Below are 20,109 nucleotides of genomic sequence, written 5' to 3'. Positions count from 1 at the left end.
AGTTAACTAATCTGGGCTCATTTTGGGCTCATGGAGACTGAACCACCAGCCAAATAGCATTCTTTGGCAAAAGTAGGCCCCTCACACATAATTAGTAGATATACAGCTTGTTCTTCAGGTGGGTATCATAACAATTGGAGTAAGGGCTCTCTCTGACTCTCTTGTCTGCTTTTGGATCCCTTTCCCATACCTGGGCTGCCTGTCTGTCCTCAGTGGAAGAGGGTGCATTTAGTCCTGCTGCTACCAGATGTGCCAGGGTGAGATAGAAGCTATGGGGGTTCTCCTGTTCTCTGAAGAGAAGGGAAGAGTGATGTGGGGGGAGGAGTGTGAGGGCGGGAGAAGAGAAGAAGAGGGAGGGGGCTGTGATCAGGCTTTAAAGTGATTAAATAAGTTAATTAAAAGGGACAAAAAAGAATTCCCAAACTCAATGCTTTGATTTCACATTCAAAGCAAGAGGGTTGGAAATAATGCTTACTAAGTTAAACACCAAGACTGATCAACCTCTTGCGGTTACAGAAATCAAATAGCATGAAGTTTAACAGAAAGAGACAGGAAATATTTTCAGCCACTTAATGTTACAGAACAAATATTTTAGAAACACTGTTAATGTATGAAGAAGGAAGTAACTTCTGAATGGGAAGAAACATTTTTAAAAGATTCTTGTTAATTTGGGTGTGATGGAATATCCCAGCTATCTTATAACTAAGGATCTCTGTCATAAACACTTTGAATTTGAGATCAGTAGCAGCTATAAAGAAAAATCTTGTTTGAAACAGACAAACACACAAACAAACAATCATGGCAATCAACACACCCTGAAAACAAATAATGAAACACTTGTCATTTGTTTGTAAGAAACTGGTATGTGTATTGAAGACAATGGCAGTTATACTTTCTGCTTTGAATCTATCTTGAAAGGTATTCTTTGGCTGTTTGATTGGCAAAATTCTAAACAAAGGTTACCTTAAAGTAATAAGTGTTGAAATGTTAGAATAATTTTAGAGTTAATTTTTGAAGCAGTACAATTCAAGATAAAGGTATTTGAAAGCGTAATTGAATTACCTTTTTGTGAATTACCATAGACTTTACTTAATATATGCCCAATATCTCCTTGTCTACTGTTTTCTTGAAAAGTATAGGCTGTTATTTGTTGTTTCTTCACTGCTTTTAAACAATCATATTAATTTACATGAAAATATTTGGCTGTAATGATTGGATGTCAACCGTATATATACACAATGAAGCTCTAATGCATACGCAAAGGACTTAAAATGAAAAAAAAAAAATCTCCAACAAAGCATTGTGAGACAAAGAACCATCAAATATACCACTGAGGTTTTTTTTGTGTGTGTGTGTTGGCTGGGTGTGAAACTTGCCCTTAACAATGATTTGTATTCCCACTGTAATGACCTGGAAAAAACTAATTTATTTATTTTTATCTGCAAGCTGTTATTGATTGGAGAGAGTTTCTGGGTTAGGGGTATAGGCTTGTGTTTAAGTCTTCTCTCAGAACTGGGACCCATTGGTAGCTTGAATAACAATGGCCTCCATAGGCATATAGATTCTAATGATTGGTCACAGGGAGTGAAAATATTAGGAAAGACTAGCCTTATTGTAGGGAATATGTCTCTGAAGGTGAGCTTTGAGGTTTCCAGAGCCTTAACAAAGCCCAGTGATTCTCTTTCTTCTTGTTGCCTGTAGATCAAGATGTAAAACTGTAACTCCTTCTCAAGAACCATGTCTGCCTGCCTGACACCATGTCCCCATCATGATGACAACGGACTAAGCCTCTGAAAATGTAAGCAAGACCCAGTTCAATTATTTCATTTATAAGAGTTGCTGTGGTCATATTGTTTCTATCCAGCAATAATAACACTAACACAGAAGTTGGTATGAGGGTGTGAGGTGTTACTGTAACATGCCTTCCCATGCTTCTTGGCAGAATGTGGACTAACAGATTTTGGATTAGGAAAACAATTGAATCTTTGAGTGGCACTTAGAGGGCCATACTAGGAGGAATGGGGAAGACAGTGGATCTCAGAGGAATGTAGGTTATAACAGCTCAGCTTAAGAGATTTCAGGAAAGAAGAATATTGGTAAGTGGTATACAGACTGTTCTTGTGATATTTTGGTGAAAAATGCAGATATTTTATGCCCTTGTCCTAAAATTCTGCCAGAGTATTGTAAAAATGGCATTGGCAGAGGAGATTTCAAGACTGCCTAGTAAATAAAAATACAAAATGTATAGTTTGAGGAGAAAAGGAATATCAGAAAATTTAATGGAGACAAAGAGTTCAAAGAAAAGTTTAAAGTTAAATAGCATAAAAGAAGTGGACATCTTAAGGCAAGACTTCACCCAGCTAAGCTTCCAAATTGTAAAAAAGAAATTTAAGAAAAACTTAAGCAGTGAATAAGACCATCTGAAACAGAAATATCTGTATATTTTTTTGAAAGAGGGGACAATCTTCTAGTCCCACTAAATAACAGAACATGGTTCTGACTTTAGGATACAAGAAAGGGGTCCTTCTATGGCTAAAGAAAGCCACAGATTCCAGGCTTTGGTCAGCTGGTGTCCTTGCATGGAGGGCCAGAGAGACATTGTCTGAAGTTGTGAAGGTGAAACCTGGATTTTCATGGAGACCCCAAGATGTTGGAATTGTCAGATTCATTCGATAGCTGCAAGCGAATCCCTAATAGGTTATGGAACCAGGTCAAGAGAGAGAAGTGTGTTGTAGTCAACAAAGAAAGAAGGAGTTGGCGATCAGAATTGTATTTTGACATCAGACATGGAAGAATTGGAGTTTGCCCTCATGGTTTTTGGTCTTATTTTGGAACAGTATTTTCTCCCTATACGCTCTTTCCTCTCTTTTGGAATGGTAATACATATTCTGTTTTACTGATTTTGATTTTACAGGGGATTACAGTAAGAGATTGCTCTAAGAAGAGACTTTGAACTTTTAAATAGTGCTGAGACTGTAATAGACTATGGGAGATTTTGAAATTAGGTTGAATGCATTTTTATATTATGATATGAGTATAAGCTTATGGGAGTCAGGGAATGAAATGTGGTTGTTTGAATAAGAATGGTACCAATAGGTTCATGTGTTTGAATGCTTATGGAATGACTATTTGAAAGAATTAGGAGGTGTGGCCATGTTGGAGGAAGTGTCAAGGTGGATGGGCTTTGAGGTGCAGTGTATCTCTTTTCCTGCTGCCTGAAGATTTGGATGTATAACTCTGAGCTCCAGCTCCATCACCATGTCTGCTGAGTGCCACTATGCTCCATGCATCATATGACACTGGACTAAATTTCTGAAACTGCAAACCAATCTCAATTAACTGCTTTCCTTTAAGGGTTGCTATGGTCATGTTTTCTCTTCACAGAAATAGAACATTGACTAAGACAATAATTGTTGACATTTACTATACTTAATTTTAATACTTAAATTATTTGTCATAATTATTTAAATTAAGCATAGTACCTTAATTTTCTCAACATTAGAGCAAACATTCAACATGATCCCTCTGTTACTATGAAAGTTCTGAAGAAATGTATGGAATTGCATAGATATTAGTGCTTATGATGTTCTGAATAAATGACCTATATTTAACTTTTCAGTGGTAGACTATTTTTCTGGGGTCTAGAATGATCCCTAGAATGGAGAAAATAAAAGAAAGGGAATTGAGGGAGAAAGAGAAGAATGGTAGAAGGGAAAAAGAAAAAAGAGAGAAAAGGAGAGAATAGAAAATAAAATTATTTGCAGTTAATTATAAATTATACATTTTATGCTTAATACAATTTTATATATGATAAACATACATGACTTCTCGGTTATGGTTAAATATATATATAGAAATATAGTTTTTTTAATAAATTCTATACATAGTAAAATATGTCTCTATATATGCATTAAGTTTTCATTTTATTACTATACATAATATGTAAAGTAAATTACAAATAGGCTTTAAGTAATTTCCAATGGGAGATATTTATAAAAAAAAATGTGTGTTGGCAGACTTTCAAGGAAGAAACTTGATGCATTAAAAAAAATCAAAATAATGCCTCATTTGACAGTGCAATCACTGATTTTTCCTAATTAGTCTAGCTGCTTTTCTTGATGATTTGCTGGTCTTAGAAGCATTCTGAAATTTTATTCATATGAACTTAGAAGCTATCTCTCATAATTAGCAGGTGCTAATGGTCTAGATTTAAAGCTGGGAAAATCATGGTGTATAAACTTTAGAGTACCTGCAGTCTTAAATTAGTATTTGATTTTTAGCTTTCTAAAAATAATATATATACACATATATATTACCATATTGTTGCACATGTGTGGGGTATATACATATCATATAGTTAGAGAGGTTATAGTAAAGAATATTGGTTTTTTTAATCAAAATGAACAAAAGTTTCATCATGGTTATGAACACTGAATAACAGAGTCTACATTTTCTTCTGTTACATGTTTCTTGAGTAACATAACACCTTTTCCACTGTTGATGCTGAACTTCATCATTTAGAAGGTGTCACATTATGATAAATTGTTTTGTTCTAAATCAATTGCATTCTGTTGTGTTTCTCCACCAAACCAGTATAAAGTAGCTGATGAAATCTGGTATGACAAATTACAAAGGAGAAGTCATCCGGGGTTGGGAAAAAAATGTTTATGCGATAATTTTTTTTTCTGCTCTATCTGCTCTGTCTTTATCTCTGCACATCTCAAAGACGGTGTAATTATTTTTTTATTTTTTTATTAATTACACTTTATTCATTTTGTATCCCCCCCATAAGCCCCTCCCTCCTCCCTGCCAATCCCAACCTCCCTCCTCCCTCTGCATGCATGCCACTCCCCAAGTCCACTGATAGGGGAGGTTCTCCTCTCCTTTCTGATCTTAGTCTATCAGTTCTCATCAAAAGTGGCTGCGTTGTCCTCTACTGTGGCCTGGTAAGGCTGCTAGAACATGTTAAATGAACAGCATGAAGCATTTACCTGTGAAGTACACCAAGGCATGAGTATCCAGAAGGGAAAAGAGAGTCTAGGCAGCACAACAGACGACGAAATAGTCTGAGCAAGCAAAGAGGCCACAGGTAAGTTAATGCTATGTGTACAAATCTGAATGTTAAGTGCTCATTGGTGTGAGTTAGGGCTCCAGTTCCTCTGGAAAGACACATATTCCAAACCTGAAAGGACTCCCTCTGAATACTGGGGCCAGTTGAAAAATTGAGATACAAATTCTCAGATGACCTCAGGTGGACTTTTTAAATAAAAAGAGCATCTGCTTTTTTGTTAGACTGTACAGTCTCATGTTGTTCAGAAAATTGTTCAAAGAGGAAACCACAGAACTTCACAGGTGGGCTCCCTATGGAGGCCACTGTAATGTCTTTTATCCTAGCTTTTTTGACTCTTGTTCCTGCTTTTGGGGATTTTATTTTTTAGAAAAAGAAATGTGAAATGCTGTTTTAAATGGTGTGGATGATTTGGTTTTATGCTTTTTTGTTCTCTTATGAAATGCAGAAGCATGTTTCATGCAGCTTGAAGATTGCTGTTTACTGTGACTACTATGGGATTCGTTTACTGCTTTGTTATCCTTTACACTTAACAAGAAATAATAGTAGATATTTTTGAAAACTTATTGGTATTGCAAGGTACACATTTCTAGTTAATCTCCACAAGACCCTTTGAGAGTCCTATCTCGCTATTTCAAAGATAAGGGAAACAGAGTTTGTAAAATACAAATAGTTTAATCTGAAACAGCTGTGTTCTATTTAACTTATCTTTTCATTAAAGTCTTCATGGTGGTTTTCACACTATAAAGACTAGTGCCACATGCTGTGGATACATAAAGCAAAGGAGGACTGTTGGCTAAGAACAAAACCACAAAATCTTATAATAAACAGCAACTTTGAAACACCTTTAAACCACTCTTTCCCTCCTTAAGAAAAGCTGCTTTACAAACAGCAGAGTGACTCTCTATTCTTCATTTTCTCATGAGGGAAGGGAAAGAAACAGGGAACATGTAAAAAGAAAAATGTGTTTGTAGCATCTAAATACCTCAATATTTTTAATATTCACAGACATTTTTATGTTTTGTGAGTCAGATACTTCTGAGTTGTAGCTTGGATGTGTGTAGGCTGCTGTCTACTGTCACATTCTTTTAAAAAACAAGTTGCCAGGCTATGCCCAGCACTGGAGCTTCCAGACAGCACTGGCTGTGCATGGTCTCTGTGTGTGTGTGTGTGTGTGTGTGTGTGCATCATGTGTGTGTGTGACATGATGAAGTCATTTTATTATTTTAAAAGCATTCCTACATTTGAGATAAACAAATAAAATGTAAATAAATAAATTCAATTCATTGATAACCTTCTTAATTTGGAATTTCATGAAATATAAAAATAAAGGTAGGCATCCTATTATATTTTTTCCTGAATAGCTTACTTAGTTTCTTGCAGAAATCTTGGCATGTCTAATCCATTTTAATAGGACCAGACACAGATTCTTCCAGGCAAGAAGGATGAGTATCTTGTTTTAGTTGCAGTGATAAGAAGGCAGATGAGTAAAGTAACTTCTCCAAAGCCGCTCAGAGATTTCATAGATACCCAGCTTGATAGCATTATTACAGATGCATGGGTGGGGGAGGGCATTCTAACTTAACAATCTGGTATTATATTATCATAAGGGCATTATAAAACAACTTTTGATTAACATGAGAAATTTAAACTTTACCAGGCTACTTCTTTGTTTTAATTATACAAATGGAGATCTATTGTTTGCAAAGAGAAGTAAGTAGATTGGTTGAATGTGGACCTGTGTAAATTCCAGTACCATGTGGGTCTAAGTTATAAGAGCTCACTTTCCCTTCTTAAAGGCCAACATATAGGATGGTGTTATTTTTCTTTTTAAATCCGTGAGTTTCCTTTTCCACAAGACTTTCATATATTTTCCTGACCAACTTCATCTTCTGGATTGATTGTTCCTCCATCACTTTAGCTGTCAAGAAAGAACAAAACACCATTGTGACGGTTTGAGTAAGAACATCTTTTCCCCCATCCCCCAGAGGCACATAGACCGGAATACTTCGTCACCAGGGAATAGCGTTATTTTAAAAGATTAGGCGATGAGGCTGTGTTGGAGGAAATTTGTCACTGGAGTGGGCTTTGAGGTTTCATAAAGCAATTTCCATGCCCAGAGTCTCTCTTCTTGCTACCTGAGGATTTGGATGTAGAATTCTCTGCACTTCACTATCACCGTGTCTACCTATGTGCTGCCATGCGCCTTGTCATGATGATAATGAACTAAACCTCTGAAATGTGATTAAGCCCCAATTAAACATTTTTTTTTAAATAAGAGTTACCATAGTCATGGTGTCTCTTCACACCACTAGAACACTGACTAAGACAATTATTTCAAGGAAATTTAAATTTGAGGACAATTACACTGAAAGTGAATGTCTGCAATGTAGAATATTAACAGAGGGTGGAGGAAGGGCAGAATTGGGAGGGGAGGAGGGAGGGAACCATGGGGGCTACAAAGTGAATAAAGTGTAATTAATAAAGAAAAATAAATAAATAAATAAATAAAATAAACCAAAAAAAAAATAATATAAGCACTAACAGGTCTAGGCAACAGAAGGTAGAATGTATTGAAAAAAATGAAGGTAACACAGTGTCCTTATAGGCAAATATAAGCAATTGAACTTACTGGAAAAAAAACAAATACAAATAAACAATAAACAACAACTATTAATTCTTCTGGCAAGTTAAAATGAGCTTAGTGAATTGATTACAAGTTGAACCTAAATTTTTTTTTTTACTTTTTTAATAATTTTTATTTTTTATATTAATTACAGGTTATTTACTTTGTATCCCAACTGTAGCCCCCTTCCCTCACTCCCTCCTAATTCCACCTTCCTTCCCTCAACTCCTCTTTGCACCTCTCCAAGTCCACTGATAGGGGAGGTCCTCCTCCTCTTCCATCAGGAGCCAGCCACTGAGAGAATATCAGAGACAATCTCTGTTCCCCTTAACAGGGAAGCCACTTGGATAATAAGCTGCCCTGGGCTAATTCTGAGCAGGGGTTTTAGGTTATATCCATGCATGGTCCTTGGTTGGAGAATCAGTCTCAGAAAAGACCCCTATGCCCAGATGTATTTGGTCCTTGTTGGGCTCCCATCTTATCCAGGTCTTACTAACTTCTTTCATATGATTCCCTGTACTCTACTCAAGGTTTGGTTATGAGTCTCAGCATCTCCTCTGATACACAACTAGATAGAATTTTTCAGAGGCCCTCTATGGTAGGCTCCTGACCTGTTTCTTGTTTTCTCCTACGTCCGATGTCTATCCCATTTGACTTTCTAACTTAGAATTGCTCATCTTATCCTGGAACCTCCTTCTTGTTTAGCTTCTTTAGGTATACATATTTTAGTATGTTTATCCTATCTTATAGGTCTAGTACCCACTTATAAGTGAGTATCTGTGTGTCTTTCTGCTTCTGAGATGCCTCACTCAGAATGATCTTTTATAGATCCCACCATTTGCCTGCAAATTTCATGATTTTCTTGTTTTTGATTGCTGAGTAGTATTCCATTGTATAAATGTACCACAATTTTTATATCCATTTGTCAATGTAGGGACATCTGGGTTGTTTCCAGTTTCTGGATATCACAAATTAAGCTGCTACAAACATAGTTGAACAAATGTTCTTGTTGTGTACTTGAACATTTTTTGGATATATGCCTAAAAGTGGTATACCTGGATTTTGAGGAAGCACTATTCCTAATTGTCTGATAAAGCACCAGAATAATTTACAAAGTGGTTGTACAAGTTTACATTCCCACTAAAATGGAGGAGTGTTCCCTTTTCTCCACAACCTCTCCAGCATGTGTTGTCACTTGAGTTTTGATCTTAGCCATTCTGATGGGTGAAAGGTGAAATCTCAGTGTTGTTTTGATTTGCATTTCCCCGATGGCTAAGGATGTTGAACAGTTCTTTAAGTGTCTCTGTGCCATTCTATATTCCTCTACAGAGAATATTCTGTTTAGCTCCGTACCCCATTTTTTAATTGGATTGCTTGATTTGTTGCTTTTTAACTTCTTTAGTTCTGGATATTAGCCCTCTGTCAGATATAGGGTTGGTGAAGATCTTTTCCCAGTCTGTAAGCTGTTGTTTTTTTCTAATGACAGTGTCCTTTGATTTACAGAAGCTTTTTGGTTTCCATGAGGTCCCATTTATTGATTGTTGATCTTAGAGCCTGTGCTGTTGGTGTTCTGTTCAAGAAGTTGTCTCCTGTGCCAATGAGTTCTAGGCTCTTCCCCACTTTTTCTTCTAATCGATTTAGTGTGTCTGTAAACCTAAATCTTGATCCTGAATTCCAATCAGTTCAGTGAATGGAATGCATTGGTTTATAAGATTATTGTGGTTCAGAGGCCCTTATGGGGGAGTTCTCTGGGAATTGGTTCTAGAAGAAGGGTGAGTAGAAGGATCATCGGTGTCTGTCCAGGTCAATACCAAAGGCAGTGTCACAGAATGTGAGACTTGCCCCAGATAAAGAAGGGATCACATGGAAGAGTTTTCAAGATATAAAGTAAGAAATGAAGCCACTTAACAGATTTTATTTTATTTTTTATTTTTTCCTTTTTTCTTTTTTTTAATTTTATTAATTACACTTTATTCATTTTGTATCCCCCCATAAGCCCCTCCCTCCTCCCCTCCTGATCCCACCCTCCCTCCCATTTCTGCATGCATGCCACTCCTCAAGTCCACTGATAGGGGAGGTTCTCCTCTCCTTTCTGATCTTAGTCTATCAGTTCACATCAAAACTGGCTGCATTGTCCTCTATTGTGGCCTGGTAAGGCTGCTCCCCCCACAGGGGGAGGTGATCAAAGAGCAGGCCAATCAGATTATGTCAGAGGCAGTCCCTCTTCCCATTTATATGTAAGCCACTTGGACACTGAACTGCCATGGGCTACATCTGTGCAGGGGTTCTAGGTTATCTCCATGAATAGTCCTTGGTTGGAGTATGAGTCTCTGGGAAGTTCCCTGTGTTCAAATTTCCTTATTCTGTTGCTCTCCTTGTGGAGACCCTGTCCTTTCCAGCTCTTATTATTTCCCAGTTCTTACATAAAATTCCATTCACTCTTCCCAACAGTTGCCCATCAGGCTCAGCATCTGCTTTGATAGTCTGTAGGGCAGAGGCTTTCAGAGGCCCTCTGTGGTAGGTTCCTAGTTTGTTTCCTGTTTTCTTCTTCTGGCTTTCAGAAGCCCTCTGTAGAAGGTTCCTAGGTTGTTTCCTGTTTTCTTCTTCTTCTGATGTCCATCCTCTTTGCCTTTCAGGATGGGGATTGACCATTTTAGTTAGGGTCCTCTCTCTTGCTTAGTTTCTTTAGATGCACATATTTTAGTGGGTTTGTCCTATATTGTATGTCTACGTGAGTGAGTATATACCATGTGTGTTTTTTCACTTTTGGGACAACTCACTCAGGATGACCTTTCCAGGTCCCACCATTTACCTGCAAATTTCATGATTTCCTTGTTTTTCATTGCTGAGTAATACTCCATTGTATAGATGTACCACAGTTTCTGCATCCATTGTTCAGTCCGTCTATGAGGACTGAGAGTTTTGCTGGGTATAGTAGCCTGGGCTGACATCTGTGTTCTCTTAGGGTCTGCATGATATCAGTCCAGGCCCTTCTGGCTTTCATAGTCTCTGTTGAAAAGTCAGGTGTGATTCTAATGGGTTTGCCATTATATGTTACTTGGCCTTTTTCTCTTGACGCTTTTAGTGTTTTTTCTTTGTTCTGTATACTTTCATTTTTGATTATTATGTGGCAGGAGGATTTTCTTTTCTGGTCTAATTTATTGGGTGTTCTATAGGCCTCTTGTATTCTTATTTGCCTCTCCTTTAAGTTGGGGAAATTTTCTTCAATGATTTTGTTGAAGATATTTTCTGGGCCTTGGTGCAGGGAAACTTCTTTTTCCTCCGTTTCTATTATTCTTAGGTTTTGTCTTTTCATATTGTCTTGAATTTCTTGGACAGTCTGTGTCAGGAATTTTTTAGATTTAACATTTTCTTTGACAGATACATCTATTTCTTCCATTGTATCTTCCACACCTGAGATTCTTTCTTCCATTTCTTGTAGCCTATTGGTTATGCTAACCTCTGTAGTTCCTGCTTTCTTCCCTAAGTTTTTTCTCTCCATAATTTCTTCCATTTGTGTTTTTTTTTTTTTAATTTTTCCAATTCTATCTTCAGGTCTTGAGCTATTTTGTTGGTTTCCTTCACCTATCTGACTGTATTTTCATGTTTTTCCATCAATTCCTTCAGCTGTTTGTTTGAACAATCCACTGTTTATTTTATTTCATTCAGTGATTTAAGCATTTCCTCTCTAAAGGCCACAGACTGTTTGGCTGCATCTTCCTCTATTTCTTTTCGTATTTTATTTGTTTCCTCTGTTATCTTCCTCATGAGCATAGATGTTAGGTCATCTCCTTGAATTTCAATTATGCTGGGGTGTCTAGGGCTATTTGCCCCTCGATAACTGGGTTCTGGAGATGCCATATTGCTCTGGCTTTTGTTGGTTGAACTTTTACACTGTCCTCTACCCATTGGGCTATCTTAGTTGTTTGAACTTAGTTTCTGGTTGTTCCTGGAGTCTTGTAGTGGAGAGAATCCCTTTGGCAGGAAGATGGTTTTTCCTGAAGGAAGCCTTCTCAGCTTTTTGGGTAGAGTCACTGGATTGCCTTGTTTTTCAGGAGTTGCTACAACTCACCTCAGGCATAGAGACCTGGGTGGTAACTGTGGTCCTGATTAGTCAAGAGGCTCTCCTCTCACCAGGAGAAGTCCTGGAGACAGTTGCCCTCCTTCTGGGTTTCTTGCTGTAAATTTAGTGATCAGCTGCTCTAACCTGTGTGTCCCGTGGTTTGGTCGGTTTGCTTAGGAATAACTGGTTGCCCCTTGGAGCAGTATCTGGGGGTTGATCTCAGGGTTCCTGGTCTTTTGTAGGTCTGAGGTTGGGGCTCTGTGCCCCAGAACCCAAGAGGTAATCTGTGGCGGGTGAGTACTGCTCTCCTGGTAACAGCAGGTTATCTGGGGTACAGCAGTTCCCTGGGTTGGGCCAGTCTGTGGGACCTTTTCCAGGGATATACTAGGTTGCCTAAGTCCGTTCCCTTTGCTTTGTTCCTTGTTCCTTGTGAGGGTTTCTCCAAACAGTGACTCTAAGACTCTGGTGTCTTGGGGCACACAGTTCTGTCTGTAAGGAGTAGTTGTTACAAAGCAGGCTGGCGGAGCGTGCGTCTGCCTGCTATTCTGCGGGGGCTGGGTTCCCAATATCTCTGTGCTCCCTTCTTGGGCCCGGATCTGTGATGGCTGGGTGTACTCGCCTGTTTGCGATCTGCAATTTGTTAGACTTTCCCCAGGCACAGCCTAGGTGACCCCAGCAGCACGGTTTCTTCTTTCCCTGTGGGGCCCTCTCCGGGCATCGGTTCCCAGTCGCTGTTGCACTGGGGTGCACAGCTTGTCTGTACTGGTGAGCTGGGCATGCAGCTCTCAGCATGGCGGGAGATCATTTGCTATGGTGGCAGGTACTTGTGGTCTGTGAGACCTTCCAGGGAAAGACTGGGTGACCCGTGATCAGACTCGCAACTTTGCTTCCTCGTGAGGTTTTCTTGCGACTGAGACTCCCAGTCTCAGGCAACCTTGTGCCCACCAATCAGCCTGGGTAAGTGATCAGGATACTCAGACTTGCGGCTCTAGCCCTGAGAACCAAAGCCCATATTACCCGGGATTTCTTCTGGGTTCTGGCTGGGCAGCCGAGAGTGGACCAGACCGAATTCCACGCCATGGGAGCTTCCCCTCACCTGGGAAACAAAATCGCTGTAGTTACAGGGCCCAGAGTTCAGTCTCCTGGTCACTGCACGGAGAGTGCTGTCCCACTTCTCAGAAGCAGGGCTCTCCAGGTGCCGCCATCTTGGCTCCCCCCCCCCCACTTAACAGATTTTATAAGTGACCTGATTGACCTGTGCTTTGATTAGTACTCATAAGCATCTCATGTTAGGGAGCATATCAGAAGAAGAAATGAGCAACTTTCAACCTTTTTCTTAAAATTATATGTCCCATACTCTCTAAAAATTTTAGTCTCTCATGCCAGAACACTATATTACAAGAGTCTATCAGAATGAAAAAATTTGCTGTAATCTTCCAGAAAACTACCATGGTAATTAGTCTCTTGCAAACATGAAGACTGTTACCAGGTACATGTTGCATGTCTTCATGCAATTTAAGTGTCAGCACTGAAAGAGAATAGATATTTTCCCCAGAAAATAACATCACGGCACTGGTAATGTCTTGTAGTAATAGGGTGATCCAATAAAGTTGAATGTGTTTTCATGAGGATGTATGACCCTTGTTGAAATACACAATAATCCAGAGTAATTAAAAAATCTTCTATGGAAGCCAAACAATAATATATTAAAATGTAAAAATGTCTTAGGTTATAAATATTATTGGATAAATTTGACCTTTTTGCTTCTTAGAAGGGTTTAACCAATATTGCAACTATTCATAAATTTTGTACCATGGCAGTAGTGGAAGAAAATAAATGAAGGATGTAAATAAATAATACAAGTACCTATAGATGTATCTTACTCATGTTCTCAGTCATGTGGACACTTTTTTTCAATCATTTAACTCTTTCAAACATTTTCTCTTGTACTATGTAACTCATAGACTCTGTATTAGAACAGCTTTAGACAATTGTAGATATTTATAAAATTAAGATTATCTTAACTTTTAACAAACTTTAATAATTTGATTTGTACAAAATTGTTATTTTCATGATTTCTTTGTTTTTAATTGCTGATTAGTATTCCATTGGGTAAGTGTAGCACACTTTCTATATCCATTCCTTGGTTGAGGGACATCTGGGTTGTTTCCAGCTTCTGGCTATTACAAATAAATTGCTATGAACATAGTTGAGCAAATGTCCTTATTGACTGGTGGGGCATCTCTTGGGTATATGCTTAGGAGTGGTATACCTGGATCTTGAGGTAGTAGTATTCCTAACTTTCTAAGAAAGCACCAGATTGATTTCCAAAGTGGTTATACAAGTTTACATTCCCACCAGCAATGGTACACCACATCCTCTCCAGCATGCATCATTCCTTGAGTTTTTGATCTTAGCCATTCTATTGGGTATGAGGTGAAATCTCATTGTCTTTTTGATTTGCATTTCCCAAATGACTAAGGACATTGCGTGTTTCTTTAAGTGTTTCTCTGCCATTCCACACTCCTCTGTTGAGAATTCTCTGTTTAGCTCTGTACCCCATTGTTTTTATTTGGATTACTTGGTTTGTTGGTGTTTAGCTGCTTCAGCTCTTTAGCAGGCAAATGGTGTGAACTGGAAAAGATCATCCTGAGTGAGGTAACCCAGAAACAGAAAGACACATATGATATATACTCACTTATTAGTGGATATTCCCATATAATACAGGATAAACATACTAAAATCTATACTCATAAAGAAGCTGTAAAACAAGGAGTGCCCTAGGGAAGATACTTAATCCTCATTCAGAAGGACAAACAGGATAGACATCGGAAGTAGGAGAAGACAAGGAACAGGACAGGAGCCTTCCACTGAGGACCTCTGAAAGAGTCTACCCACCAGGGTATTAAAGAAGATATTGAGACTCATATCCAAACTTTGGCTAGAGTGCCAGAATATTTATGGAAGAAGAGGGAGACAGAAAGACCTGGAGAAGTCAGGAACTCCACAAGGAGAACAACAGAGCCAAAATACCTGGACCCTGGGAGGCCTGGTGAGACTAGTATTCTAACCAAGGACTATACATGGAGAGGATCCAGACCCCCTGCTCAGATGAAGCCCAGAGGATGCTCAATTTCCAAGTTGATGCCCTAGTAAAGGGATTATGGTCTGTCTCTGACATGAACTCAGTGACCAGCTCTTTGATCACTGCCCCCTAAGGGGTGCAGCCTTGCCAGGCCACAGAGGAAGATGATATAGCTAGTCCTGATGAGACCTGATAGGCTAGGGTCAGGTAGAAGGGAGGAGATCTTACCCTCTAGGGGACTAGGGAAAGGGCATAGGGGAAGAAGAAAGAAAGTGGGTGGGGCTGAGAGGGAGATGGGCAAGGAGGCTGCAGTGGGCATACAAAGTAAATAAATTGTAATAAATAAATATATAACTAAAATTAAATTTACTAAATTAGTAAACACAAAAACAATTATTCTTTTTATTTTTCTTGGATTTTTGAATTTTATTTTATTTTAGACTATGCTTGGTTTAGGAAGCAATGCATTTTTTTCCTCACAAAATTTCTACTATTGGTAATTGTGTAATCAGATACATTTGGTGGCTTAGTTCCTGTTAAATATCTAAAGCTATTCTCTGTACTCTCTTTTCAGGCCTGTATGGATCCATTTTTTTTGAACTTGAAATTTAAAAATTACATTAATTTGCTTAATTTAATTAATTTTCAGCAGGGTATTTTCTTTTTGGAGTTTCTTATTACACAGAAAATACTTATTAAAGCAATCATGAAAATCCTTGGAATTAAACAGAAGTTGTGAATTTCATCGGGTTATTAGTCGGAAGCTCTTATGATGTTTCGGACCCTTGCCAGCTGCTAAATCTCAGGATTAGGGATTCTCTTCCCTAATTTTATACGGCCAAGAAAGTACAAGGCAGGAGCACATTCAACCTGCTCTGCAGAGATCATGGACTTCATTGAAACCCTCATCCTACAGACTCATGCTTGCAGATGCCCACTGTCAAGGAATTGCTACAGAGACCAACTCTAGGAAGTAGGATGTGACTTTCTGGGGATTTAAACTGTGTGTTATTTGCAATGTTCTCATTCTGATGATCACAGAAGCTTTTACGGTATAACTTAAATTGTGTTTAAGATGCTTTGCATATTCTTTTTAACTGATTTACTATTGTAATTTGGAGCAGTGTTCAGAAAACGTGTTACACTGCTGTGTGTATGTGTGTGTTTAATTATAAACTAGATTTCTTAACTATTCCCTCATTTATTTTACATTTCCTCAACCTTACAATTGTTCTCTCAATGAACTCCAATTACCTACTTTTTCTTTTATTGAAAATAGATTGTTTTCTCACATTTCCTGATTACAATTTTGCCTCTCTCTACTCCTTTGAATTCCTCCCTGTCTCCTTCACATCCATATTAATCCCTTTCTGTCTCTCTTAAGGGGAAATCATGCTTCTAGGGGATAATAGTAGAATAAAGTATAATGTAGTAAAATAAAATATAATAAGATAAAACAAAAACTAATTAATTGAAATTTTACAAGACTAACTAGCAAAACACAAAGAGTTCAAGAGATGGCATAAGAACTGGAGACACACTCGTTTGTACTAAGCTGGAAGACACAATATGAATGCAGAAGAACTGAAACAGACCCACGCAGGCCCTGTGTATTCTGCTTCAGTCTTTCTGAATTCATATAAGCTTTACTCATATTGACTTGCACACCTTGTTTTCTTGGTGTCCTTCATTCCCTCTGACTTTTAAAATCTTTCTGCCTTCTCTTCTGTAGGATTCCATGAGTCCTGAGTGGAGGCATGTAATAGAGACATAACATTTGGAACTAAATGTACCAAGGTCTCTCACTCTCTGCATCCTGTCTGGCTGTGCTACAGGAAGAAGCTTCTCAGATGATGGTTGAACAAAGTATTGATTAAAGGGTAGACAGCATTAGGTGAGATTTTATTGTTACTTTCTTGTTGCTGTTGTTTTAAATCGGTAACATTTGATTTTACCATGGCATTTGGTAAATTTAATGCCAGGCTCTTGGTCACCCATGCAGTATGGATTCTATTTCATGATTAACTTAAGTTTAGTAAAATATTGTTTATTCCCACAAGTTTTGTGCCAACGTTGTCCTAGCATATCTTGCAGGCAGAACACCATTGTAGATCAAAGGGTTTGTGGTTGGGAGGGTGTTTACATTTTTCTGTTGGTAGCATGTGGTGTACCTTCCTGTAACAAAGACACTCTGTAGGCTCAGCCTCCCCATGTACAATGAGTTGTGTAGATGTTGTCTTTAGCAATGAGACGTTGCCACAAGTTTGTGGAGAACAACCTAGTCTTGTCAACAGCCTGGATCATACGGAGATTCTCATGGGACCTCTTTGGACAGTAACTAACCCAATAAGAATCAAACCAATTCCAGTACTGGAAATTTAATTTGGTTATATGAGTTGGCCTTTTGGATCTCTGTCTCCCCCTTTATTTGGCAGTTTCATTTAGATCAGCAAATATATATATATATATATATATATATATATATATATATATATAATATTGTAATTTGGAGCAGTGTTCAGAAAACTTGTTACACTGCTGTGTGTATGTGTGTGTTTAATGTGTAGTACAGATAGAAACCTAATACAATAGTAGTATATATATATACTAATATTGTATTAGGTTTCTATCTGTACTACCTCTCAAATGATCTTCAATTTTAGCTATTATTTTACTGGAGTAGGAGCCTCAGAAACCCTAACAAGTCCTTATAATGTTCACAAAACCTATTTAGTAAAAAGTGCATCATAGAAACTTGGTTTGAGAGACTCCTCTTTCTCAGGGTAAATTTTCCTTATAATTTAAGTGTGAACATACACTTAAACAATTGTTAGCATGAGCTTTTTACCCACTGATTATTTGAAATCTGTGTGCATACTAGGAATAGAAACCGGGACCTCTAGAAGAATAACATGTAATCTATAATATATATGTACATTATAGAACTGTATATATACATACATACATATATATATGTATGTATATATGTACATATTATATATATATATATATATATATATATATATATATATATTATAGGCCATGAAATAGAACAGCTAAGAGAATGGTGACCATAGAGTAAAAAAAAAAAAAGAAAAAGCCAGGGAAATGATAACTGTGAAGGTTGTGTCAGGGGCGAAAAGCCAAGGAATGTAGGTATCTCTACAAGAAAACAATTTCCCTTAGAAATTCCTGAACTGGCCATTCACCATTATTTTGACAAGTGTCCAGGCAGAACCATGTACAACTTTCAACTCACAGAACTATAAATAGTAAATTTTGTTATTTTAAGCCACTAAATTTGTGGCTGTTTGTTATTGCAGCAACAATATGGAAATTGATGTGGATTTTTTCCTTTCAGTATCTTTATCCTTTGACAACATTCCTAAATTCTAAGACCCGTTTCATCCATCAAGGGGAAATGAGTATAGGACATATGTCTAACTAAAAAGAGTGATCGGGAACTCATGAAGAAAATGTTTCTAAAATTCTAACTTCTGGCTCTAGAATCTAAACATATCAGTTATTTTATAGAGACACATAGAGAATAATGACATGTGATTTAAACAGGTCATTCAAAATATATCTTAAATATATGTTAAATATATCTTAGCAGAGTGTGTCTATAAAAATGGTTAGATAAATAGATCAGTGGTCATAATTTATCACAAAGACATGCTATTCATTTAGTTTAGAGGAGAACTAATATATTTTATAGTAAATATACAACTTAAAATATATCCTTTCATGTTCACTCATCTGATTTTAGTTCAAGTAATTCTAGCTGCTGTCCCAACAAAAATAAAACAAAACATCTTAATTTTAAAGTTAAACTTAAACAGAGCTAACAAACAAAATATTCATCAATATACAGTGCTACCAGCTAGGATAATAATTTTAAGAGTGGCAAAATTAGTTTTTATAAATAAATTAATCACTTATTAAGATAAACTTTTTTTTTAAATCTAATCAAAATAACACCTCACTGAAAGGACAATCCTTTACTTCCTAGTTCACTTCAGTCCTCTTGTAGATTGCTGCCACTATGAAACTCTGAATGAATAGAGTAGATAAGGAGTGAGAAAAAATTTCCTGTACATTTTAGGTGGAATTTATGTACTGAAAATACTTCAATGCATAGTAATACCAACTATATAAAAATAATTGCTGGAAGATGTATAAATTCTCCTTTTGTAAATTGTGAATAAGATATTTCATTTATATTTTGTTGCATGAACAATTATAATTTTACAAAGTAGTGTTTCTATTCTATACATCTATGAGGAAACAGAATTCCAGTTGCATTATATTCAACTTCCACTGGCTTTGGTACTTGTCAATGTCTTAATTTTGTCTACCTAAATAAAAATATTAGCTATTTAGACATCAACTAGAATTTTCTTAATAATATTGTTCAGCAGATTTCTATGTATTTTACAAAAATTATTGCTTCATTTCTTCTAAATTGTATCTAATAGTGAATTTTTTATCTTGTTTTCATTTACTGTGTGTGTGTGTGTGTGTGTGTGTGTGTGTGGTATGTGATACCTGATACATATGATATATGGTTGAAATAGAAATTTCTAGTTTCTTTGAAGACTGAATTTGTCATGTGATGTTTTGCTGCAAGTTGGACACGTAATATTTTGCCCACGTTGGGCTGTGAGAGGACATGAGATATTTTGCTGTGATCCTTCATGTGCATGGTGTATGACTTTTGCCAGCTGAGAACATCCGTGGGTGAACTTTGAGGAGAGGACATATATAAAGGTTCATGCACAGTAAAGCATCACTTTTTGGTTAGCCATTGCTGTTCTGATCTTTGTGCTTTGACTCTTGGCTTTAAAGAGAAAAATATTTCAGAGAGCTTCTCCGGGCAATCCAGCTCAGTCTTTTGGCTTTTGTGTCTTCGTCTCGCTGCTTCCTGTTGGCCTTTGGACTGGACTGCTGGTATTCTGCTGGCAATCCCCTAACAACCCATCAACCCTAGTCAGCAGGAAGTAGATAAAAGAAGACTATAGTCCCTTTTCCTACTAATCTTCTACAGGTTTCCAGGGGTGGGGTGTTGAAAGGGAAATAAAGGTGCTTGTAAACTCTAAATAAAGTAGATTTAGTGAAAAATCTAAGCCTACATATTGTGCACAGGTGTTTATGGTTTGTGTTCGAGGTATAGAATGCAGTTTCTGTGTGTGTGTAATGTGGTATGCATTTAGTGTGTGATATATATGTGTGTATTATGATGTCGGTGTATTATTTGTATGTGGTGT

This window comes from Meriones unguiculatus, chromosome 15, assembly GCF_030254825.1.
Source record: "Meriones unguiculatus strain TT.TT164.6M chromosome 15, Bangor_MerUng_6.1, whole genome shotgun sequence".
In the NCBI taxonomy this organism is placed as follows: Eukaryota; Metazoa; Chordata; class Mammalia; order Rodentia; family Muridae; genus Meriones; species Meriones unguiculatus.
Note: the sequence above shows the minus strand (reverse complement) of the source record.